Genomic DNA, 10,087 nt, shown 5'->3' with positions numbered 1-10,087 from the left:
TCGAAGGCACTTCAAAAGCAATTGATTAAGGCTTCGCTCATCCTGTGTGGTATGAAAAAAATTGTACACTATGGGAGTGGGGGAGAGGAGAGGGAAGGTTGAAAGCCAGATTGCCCCATCCTGTGGAAAATTCCATGAAAGAAGAAAACCTAAGCTGCTCTCGTGAGAAGTTGTCCCCCCTCAGTAACAGCCATGGTAGGCATCCAGAGTGAGAAGATGGCTCCTAGATGTATGAATTCTCATGCATAGATAGCTGTGGAAGTAAATGAAGGTGCAGAGCAGGGGATGATGCCATGGAGAGAGGTACTTCCAATACTCCTGGCCCCACTGACTACTGCGAAGCTCCAGGCAGGCTAAGCACCAGCAAAAGTGGTCAGCCAGAAGTGGAGGGGGTTAGTCTTGTGGAGGCAACAGAGCTACATTTCCTGTAAGGAGGGCTTCTTTTGATTCTATTGGAGGAGGATGAGCTGGGCTACAGTTAAAGACCAAATGCTGCTCCACCAAAAAGGAGGTTTAACATTGATTTCACTGAGAGCAGGCTTGGAAACTAAGCCACTTGTCCAACGTCACAGAGGGAATCAATGCAGAGCCATTCTTTTGTTCCAGCCACTAAACAACACATCTTTGCTGCTGTGCAGATTGTATGTTTGTTATTGTCATATACTTGTACTCTGGCAACATTCACAATGCGCTAGGCACTACCTGTTCAGACACACAGCAGAAGACTTGGTCATTGCCTCATGTTGAACATGCCTATGCTTACCTGCGGCCTCCAAAAATCCTTCTCCCTGCATTAGAAATGCTGAATTCCTTGAGCTAAATTTAAAGGATTTACATGCCTGTGAGATTCATGTAGTGCTCAGATCCAATATCAATGGAACCAATCAGCAATACTAAGCTTCTTGTTTGTATTCATGTAGAGCAGAAGTTCTTTCCATATCTGGAGCAGAAAAAATGGAAAGAAACATGCACATTGGAGAGCTTGGATTACATTAATCTCTAACACACTGTGTAAGACTCACAGGCCTTCTTAGCCGCAGTGGAAGGACTGGTTTTTAGAAGTCCTGTGCAAGTCTATCGTGAGGCATATTTTAATATAGCTATAAGCACTAGCCATTTAATGCTTTTATGTTTCCAGCTTGAAGAGCTACTGTAACATCACACAACTTGTGTATGATTGATGTTTTTAAATCATGCCTCTTCTAAATGAGAGAGCCAAGCAATTTTACCTTTCTAAGTAATGGGAGCTTTATTTTATTTTTCTTCTGCATTTAAATTCCACGCTGCCCAGGACTCAAAAATTTAAGGAGAATTTAACCATGACTTGAGAAGTAGCTTAGTTATCAATTATGCACATTAAACAACATAGAGAGGAAAAATGTTTTGATCAGAGCTATTCAACTCTGGCTGCTAATCTAATTACAAAGTGTAGGTTCCCTGACACAGAGCTGCCTGCTTAGAAACAGCTTTCCTCACACCTGGCGGATTGTTTAGACAAGCTTTTTAAATGCCTACAGTTTTAAAGGGGAGTGAGAAAGATCTTTTTTTAAAAGGAACAAGTTCCTGTGAAGTGTAATAGAAAGAATTTAGTGGTTGTCAACATGAGTTTAGTATGAGGGTGCTGTGTAAAATGTGGGTTCAGTTTTCATTGACCTTTGGCCATAGCAGCCTAAAAATTTTTTACTTTTTTTCTTTTTTTTAATCAGTGTACAAAAGATAATAGACCCTTGGTGATTGTTTTAAATAGTATGTCTATGCATGTGTGTGTGTTTGTATGCACATATATATACTTTCTAATTTGGGGGTATTTAATGACTCAAGCGCTCAGTTGCTCTGAAAGGGCATCTTTGAATTACAGCCCCAGCAGAACATTATTTTTGAACTGTTTAGTCCTTGATTCCTACAAACAAAATAAAGTACCTTGTAGAATAGGGCCCATTGAACAGAGATGATGGGTTAAGATGGGGGTCTGAGGTGGCAGCGTGGGTGCTTGTTTATCAGGGAGGAGTTGTCAGTTGTTAGCGGGGCTGGTGAAAGAAGGGACGCCAGAGTCTGATGGCTGGGATAGCATTGATGTGAGGTAACGGAGTAATCGGATTGAAAGTTAGGCATGGTATTTATGTCAGTTCACATTTCATCAAATGAATAATATGAGGTTGCTACCTAGCCAAGGCCTTGGCCTGAGGTTGAGTTATAAAGAGTGTAGGCCTCATTTGATTCAAATATAAATTAATTCTCACTGGAGCATTGGCTGATTAATCTATTTGCATAATAGTAGAAACACTGCAGTGTGGTTACTTTTGCAGGGATTTGGACAAGAGAAGCTTTAAATTTATTTGAAAGAATAGTGTGTGAGGAGTCAGGGAAGCAAAAGCACCTCAATACGGCTCCTGAAGCCATTTTTTTTTTTAACCAGACCCTGAAGTGCTAAACTTGGGGGCTGGATTTATTCGCACGAGATGTTTAACGCTTTCCTGAAGGAACATTATGTCCTATCTGTCTTTTTTCATTTATTTGCCTGAGTTTGGTTTAAATAGTTTTACTTTCCGTGGTAAGGGGCGTGGTATATGATGCTGTTACCTTTATAATGTTCAATTCATATGCAGTCTAGGAAATAATATGTGCAAGCAGAATAAATACTGAATTCCATCTAGGTTTTCTGGTGACATGGTGAACCATGAGAGCCAAACTCCCATTTATTTAAATGAAGAAGTTTGCTTTAAAGAAAAAGAGGATGATCAGTTTTCTCTTGCTTTCTGAGAGGGACTCTACTAGCCATATGCATCTTCCAGAAAACAAAGGAAACTGCACTGAGAGTAGCACCTCCAAGAAAGAAATAGAGTTTGTAGGGGAGAGGCTTTTTCACAGCATGTCTGGATAGTATGAATGTAGCTGAAACATGGCCAAGCAAAGTCAAGATGACTGAAAATTTAAGACCTAATCTAACTGTTAGTACCAGTCACACATTGATCTTTCAGATAAGAAAAAAGTCTGAGGCCATTTTCACTGGAGATCATTAAACAAAACAAAATAACCATGTTATGTTTCACAAGGGCAAATGCATTAACATTACATTACATTCTTCCTACCTAAATCCCCCCTGTAATTTAATTGGAAACAGTGCACTGCTTCACTTTCAGTCTTAGTGTTATATAGTGTAACTGTGCATTATTAACACAGTTGCTGTGTTTCACCCAAGAAGTAGCTGCATTTCAGAGTTGGGCAAAATAATAGGTGTCTATATACCTAGTACATTTTTATGAAGTACACTAGAATCGATTTAGATAAAAGGCATCATACAAACATCAAAAATAAATGGTTGCATTAGGGAAAACACAGAAAAGCTGGAAAACGATGAACCAAATCATGTTCTCATTGAAGTCAAAGGGAATTTTGCTAGTGACTTCAGTGGGAGAAGCATGAGGCCCTAGTAAAGCAAAATGCAGGTTTTTCCCTCAAGAATTTTGGGGGTGGACTCAAGCACATGTCTTCTGAGGTATGCAGGACAGGCCAATGTTTATTTATGAAATCCTTGTACCACACAGAAGTTAGGGAAGATAGCTGATCTTCTGGTTAGGGCACCAGTCAGGCTTTGAGATACCCAGGCTCAAGCCCTTTTTCTGCTGCAGACAGACCAGCCAATAGGGTTGGGAGTGGGGAGAGGGAGGAAGTTGCCATGTGGCTCAGCACATCAAAAGAGCCTGTGGCTCCTGGCTGCCACGGCCACTATCTCAGGCGTGGTGGCAGCCAGAGCCTTTATTTCACCCCTGCAGTGCTGCATGGCACACTCCAGGAAGCTCTCAGAGCTGGCCGGGGATTGGTGAGGGGGCCAGTATTCTGTACTCCATGCAGCTTTGAGGGCTGTGGAAGGGGCCTGGCACAGCGCACTCTGAGCAGTGCTGAGGGCCAGCAGCCCTAGCCCTGTCCTTTCTGCCTGAGGCTGCGTCCTTTCTGGGACTGCAGATCTGCCCTGCCACCTTGCCCAGGGGCAACTTGATCACTTGGTTGTTGAGATCTTGTGTGAACTTGGATAAGGCACAAAGGGTATGTGTTGACTGTAGAGAGAGACTGTGTGATTGGTGACCACGTGCGAGCAGCCACACTGCAAAGTCATACCTTTACTCTATCTTCACTGGTGCTATATGGCCATGGGATTGAGCCTGCACTTCACTGCTAAGTAGGCAGGATATTGGTCAGAGTGAAAGCCTTACTCAGGCTCTGAGCCCAGTCATACTCAGCTCTGGGGGTGCTGAAGGCAAATTCGTGATCAACATTTCCAAAAAGAGGCCCAGTAGTGTGAATTCGTTGCTTCTTTTACTACAGCACTATTCAAATTTTAATAGTAATTTATAATTTGCATAGTAAATAAGTTAATAAGTAGTGCAAATTGATATCTTAATTGGTTAGTAACATAGTAAAAGTATCATGACTGGTTATTAATAATAATAATAATAATAACAATAATTAATTAATAAAATCACACAGATGTGCATAGGAGGGTTTTATGTGTGGCCAGAAGTGAAGTTAAGAGAAATAGTTAAGTGCCCTGGTTAACTCTGTAATGAAGACGTAACAGTGAAGCATTGCTCTGGCTGGTAATCCACCCACTTTGCAGTAATGACTTTGGTTCAAACCCTTGAATGTTGATTAGTCCTCCAGTAACTTCCCATAGTTCCCTTGGTGGGCTCAGAAGGACAGACAAGTTGTCCCACTATACACGAGCAAAGACTCAGAAAACAGCTCAACCTGTAGCAGCATAAACGATCATGGATACACCTCCCAGAAGTTCTAGCAAGACACCCACAGGAGCTCAGTGCCTGTGTGGGTTGCAGTCAGTTAGTAGAGCAGTTTGTGTGCAAACATTGAGCATTGATCATCTGAGTTAACTGTGCATTGAAGTCGTAGTAGTGATGAAGCTGGAAGGGACTGACGTGTCTGACTCTGCCATGTTTCCTCTTTCCCTGGTAACTGGTGGAACTGGAGGGGTTTTGGGTGTGAGGATTCCCTGAGGTCGGGGGTGGGGGGGGGGGCGCATTTCAGACAGCTCTGTGGTTCTTTTAAATCATCAGAGAGAAGTCATGGACTGAAAGGTAATTTTTATAGAGACCATTTAACTTTTTTTTTAAACTTTTGTTGGTTTTACTAATGCAAACGCTCTTCTTAATTTAAGGGATGAGAAAGCACACCATCGACATCCCAACCCCAATGAGACCTGAAGCAGTACAGCTGCTGAACTTGTACGATGTTCCTGGTATGTTTAAAGTTTTTTTTTTTAAGAAGACAAGACAGAAGGAACCTTTCAGATGTACTTTGCAAAAATAATTTTTACTCTTTGCAGATCTCCTGTAGGTTATAATTCGACAACTGTAATGTTTTTCTACCTCATCTATTTCACTGTTTCTATCTTTATTTTCGCTGGAATGCGTGCCTCACTACTTGTTACTGAGTGCTTCCATGTATTTCCTGTGCCTACAATAGAGGCTAGATTCTCTGCTGAAGTTAGTGGCATAGCTTTATTGTCTTCAGTGAATCTTCACCAATGTAAAGTAGATGAAGAGCTCATTCTACTAGTTTTATTCCTCAGAAGGAAGTGTCTAAATTTTCCTTTAACTCTGGTGCCTGCTTTCCAACTTCTACTTTATCGTATTTAATTGGGCACCTTCCTAACACTGGACATCAGGGAGATTGCATGTGGGTAACTGAGAGCAGAACTTTGACTGCAATTGCAAAGTAAAAATATTTATCTGAAGGTAACACTTTTCCCAAAGCACTGTACAAAATATGCACACAGCTTCTCCTCTGGATGCAGCCAACTCTCGGAGGATCATGACAGTCACCACACAGCAGCTGCCAAAGGGAGAATCTAGGCCAAAAGCCCCTAGTCTTGTAGGGGGGAAAACAAAGATGTTGTTTCATGCCCAGCTGACAGCCCAACAGTTTTAAAGATAGATCAATATTTGAAACTACAAAATAAACTGGTCAGAATTCTGCTCATAAAGCATCTGCACTTGCAGTATTTGTGTAGTTACATTCTTGCAGAGAGGGAAATACTTAGGACTTGCAGAAGGTTAGGCCATACAAACAAATGACATGCCTAATTAACAGAATGTTGTCACAGGATAATAGTGACCCTGCTGCTTTGCTTTGGTATTTTTCAAGAATAAACAAGACCAAGGCAAAGCCAAGACATCTGCTTTCCAAACAGAAGCCCTTAATTCTGTGACAACATTCTAGTCACATTACTCCATGTCTTTTACATCAAGTGATTGATATAGTTTAGGTTGTTTTGGTTGGTGGAGATTGGAACCAGATGAAATAGGAGTTCAGTGCTCATCTGACTTAGATAGCAGACCCATTTGTGTTAGCTGCAAGTAACTTTTCTGAACAATGTTTTGGTTCTTTTTTTGCTTGAAAACAGCAGGAAAAACTGTTTGCTAGTGGATGGCATGCATTGCAAAGCATCTAGACTTTTTGGTTCTATTTCTGGCCCTGATTTGCTCAAGGAACTTATGTAAAAGTTGCTTAACTTTCTTGAATCTCAGATGTCTCATCTATCAGATGTGGTCAGAAAGTTCATGTACTTATTAGCTCCATGGGATTATATTGAGTCTTAAATAAGTCTGAAAATAGCTTTGAGGCCTTAATACAAAAGGAACTATTAATGTAAAAAAATTTTATATATATTTTTTCTTAATCAGCACTCTCTGAATAGATGTCTTTTTCTTTTACAAACAAAATCATGTCCTCAACCATTCTGATTTCTAGCACATATTCTACTTCATGCAATACAAAATCTGTCAGTGTTTCACTACTTGTAGTTAACCTCAGGATTAGGTTCTACTGAAGTGTTCACCAGCTATTATCTAATATTTTGCTTTTAGTATCATCGGGGTGAACGAAGGAAGGGGAGAAGAAAATCTTTCTGTTCCACATGACCTGTCATAGGATTGTGGTAAAATGCTGAATCAAAATAATAAGTGCTAGTGCAGGGCTGATGTGTGAATGATGCTCAAGTAGCAAGTTTGTTTAATGCCCGTTTGCCTTATGCCTCACTCCTGAAGTACACTGCAAGGTTTGAGATTTATCCGGGTATTTTTTATTAATATAAGGAAAGCCAGTTTAACTGACTTTTTAACTAAATCTGTGCTGTGCAGGCAGATGGAGGTCAGCAAATGTGAGACTTGTGAGAGCATTTGCTTTCTTGCGAGTAGCAAGGCAGCACAGTGGCAGTTGTGGGAGATCATAAGGTCTGTTCCCATCAGCACATCAGGAAAACAGACCCAAAAGCACGCAACTAACACCCAGATGCAGGTATGGGGAAATGTGCAGAGTTTCTCTGAATGAGACTTATGGCTAGAGAGATTCCTCTGAAAAGACCCCCATAGTTAAGAAGAGGTGTCATTTTTGTGCCTCAAGCAATCTCTGCATTTTCAAAAATGTTTAGCTCAGGTTTGATTTGGGTGGTGAGTAACTGTTCATACTGGCCCTCACCTCCCTAAATCCTTCTGGTTCTGGTGACTTTTTTGCACTCCAGATGTTCTTACAGTTGCCAGCAGTGGAAGATGAGGGTAAGAGAAGTATGGTTAACCCGATTCTGGAGGCCTGCTGGATAATTCTAAAATGGCCTTAGAATAAGGTAGCATGAAAATCCTATTTACATTCCATACAAGCTGCTCATTCACTGATACCTTCAGGAAGGGCTTAGATTGTGTAAGCACACTGCCCTTTCCTCTGTGGTGGTGAGGGAAGAAGAAATCAGGTAGGCTTCCAGATGCCTTTCTTGGACTAACGGACTATTCAGCAACTTATTTCAGTGCCACTTATAAAGCTGGGTTTGTACTCAGGCTGTCTCTGGTCTCTAGCAACCCTTCTTTTATGTTCATTTTGGTTCCACATTTTCTGTCTGTTGGGGATTAACAAATCTGTGTTTGACATTCCAGCACAGTTTGTTACTGGTAAAAGGGAACAAGAAGCTTGCCATGTCTCTTGACTAAGTCAGATATATGACACTGAAAGAAATGATCTTCCACACAGAGCTGTAGAAAGTTGAAAGGCAGAAGTAAATAACCAACTATTCCACAATGGGATATGCTCAACAATATTTATGTGAGCTTTGTGCTCTCAGATACACTTGGATGGCAGTGAATTGTCAGTTACTATATCAATCTGCCAAGTATGAATAGATCTCAATGAGCTTGAACGTTCTCAGGTTAAGGAATCTGTAAAGCTGATAGAAATCGTGCATGATATCGATATGACCTCAGTCTCGGGGCATATAAATTAAACCATCCTTAAGCAAGGGTGCCTACTTACTCAGCAATGTTCACATGGAAACATAAGCCAATTTATAAACAAGCAAATGTCCCCACCCGGCCTGTCAAACTGTGTTTTTTATATCGTTCTTATCATGGTGGTATTCGATTATAAAATGAGAGGCTTTTACCATTTCCAGGAGAGTATTTGACTTTAGCAGAGAATATGTTTAGAATGTATATGGTCTCCTTGGTGTAATCTGATGTCAAATATTGCACATGCACCGATGATATCCAAATAAGAAAAAAAGAACCTTTCAATATGAATAATGTGGCAACTGGAAGAAGTCATATTAAAATATTTCCATACTTTAAGGACCTGATTCTGCTTCATTTACACCAAACGGGAATTTTGCCAGTAATTTCAAGCTAGGGCTCACAAAGGTACATTTAATATGGGAGATCTGGCTCTGAGTAGATAAACAGCCCCAGTTTGTTGTTTCTGATTGTAAACTGCAGTAACTGCCTTTCCCCTCCATTCCTTTTCCAAATCATAGTGTAGAACCCAAAGGACCTCAATAGAGCATCTGGTCCAGTCTCCTACCCAAAGGCTGTACTAAGTATTATCTTCACTGACAGTTGTTTGTCTAACCTGTTTTTAAAAAACACCAATGACAACCACAACCTTCCTGAGCAATTTATTCAAGTGTTTAACTGCTCTGATAGGAAATTTTTTTCTAATGCCCAACTAAACATCCCTTCCTGCAATTTAAGCTCATTATTTTGCGTAGATGGTGAATGGTAACTGATCCGTAGCAGGCCTTGTGTGGTTCTGACGGGGCCAAGATGGAAAGCTGACATGGTTGTTCTCATTCTCATTCCCTGCCTTCCTTCAGAAAGTACAATCTAGTAATCCAAGAAACAACATGCTATTGTCTGGCCAATAAGCTTTCCAAACACACCCCTATATTTTTTTGTTCTCCATCCCATACCACCATAGCTGCAGCATTGGTGAACTGTATCTTCACCAGTCCAGCTTACCTTGGTAGCCATCTTCTATCAACCATTCTACTGAGTTTCATGGAACAGGAATTGGCACTGATGACAGCTGTAGGTTACACCAGTGCTGTACACCTATGCTAGGCCTTTGCACTACTGCAACTATGCTGGTGCCAAACCTCCAGGATGGATAAATTCTTAGTGTTTTCTGCCCCACCCCCTCTCTTTCCTAAGCCAAACTGGATGTATAAATAAACTCACTTTGCTGTGTTCAGAAAGCACAAAATATGCTCTAGGCCAGATTTTTCCCTTCCATAGGAAAAACTGGGTGGCAAGTAGAAGGTTTTATATGAGTTTAGGCATTAACACAACCCAGTTATTATAAACAGGGTTAAAAAGAGTTTGGGGCTCAGCCTGCTTACTACCACAGCAAACACATGATTACAAATCCTTTGAAACCTTTTATTAAAGATAGAAAAGAAAAGCAGTTAAAAGCATTTAAAATACAAAATATTCACATTTCAGCATCCCTTATGTCCTTTCCCTTTAGCTGGAGAGAGTTTCTGGAAGTAAAAAGCCCCTTGTTTAATATTCCCTTAGATGGTGATAACTGTCTTATTTGGGAAAAAGAGAAGTTAGTTGAAATGGGGGGGAGCTCTCATTACTGTTGTTGTTAAAGTCCAATCCCATTTCCTAAAAGACAGTCGACACAAATCCATACAAGTCTGATGACTTTGGTGTTGACTCTCATTTGTGGGTTCAGTGCTGCAAAAAAAAAACCAAAAAAAACCCACAGCACACTCTGCAACCTGGTGAACTTGTATCAGCATTGGGCT

The 10,087-nt window shown here is 40.8% G+C and overlaps 1 long non-coding RNA gene across 1 annotated transcript in view; it reads left to right on the top strand.

Annotated features, from left to right (window-relative positions):
- Positions 1 to 5,168: 5,168 nt before the first annotated feature.
- Positions 5,169 to 10,087, top strand: part of LOC142014106 (uncharacterized) — a 52,902-nt gene continuing 47,983 nt past the window's right edge. Inside the window, exon 1 of the long non-coding RNA XR_012645866.1 lies at positions 5,169 to 5,251. This is a non-coding gene — a long non-coding RNA (uncharacterized LOC142014106). The remainder of the gene's footprint in view (positions 5,252 to 10,087) is intronic.

This window comes from Carettochelys insculpta, chromosome 6, assembly GCF_033958435.1.
Source record: "Carettochelys insculpta isolate YL-2023 chromosome 6, ASM3395843v1, whole genome shotgun sequence".
In the NCBI taxonomy this organism is placed as follows: Eukaryota; Metazoa; Chordata; order Testudines; family Carettochelyidae; genus Carettochelys; species Carettochelys insculpta.
This window is presented reverse-complemented; position numbering and strand designations above follow the sequence as displayed.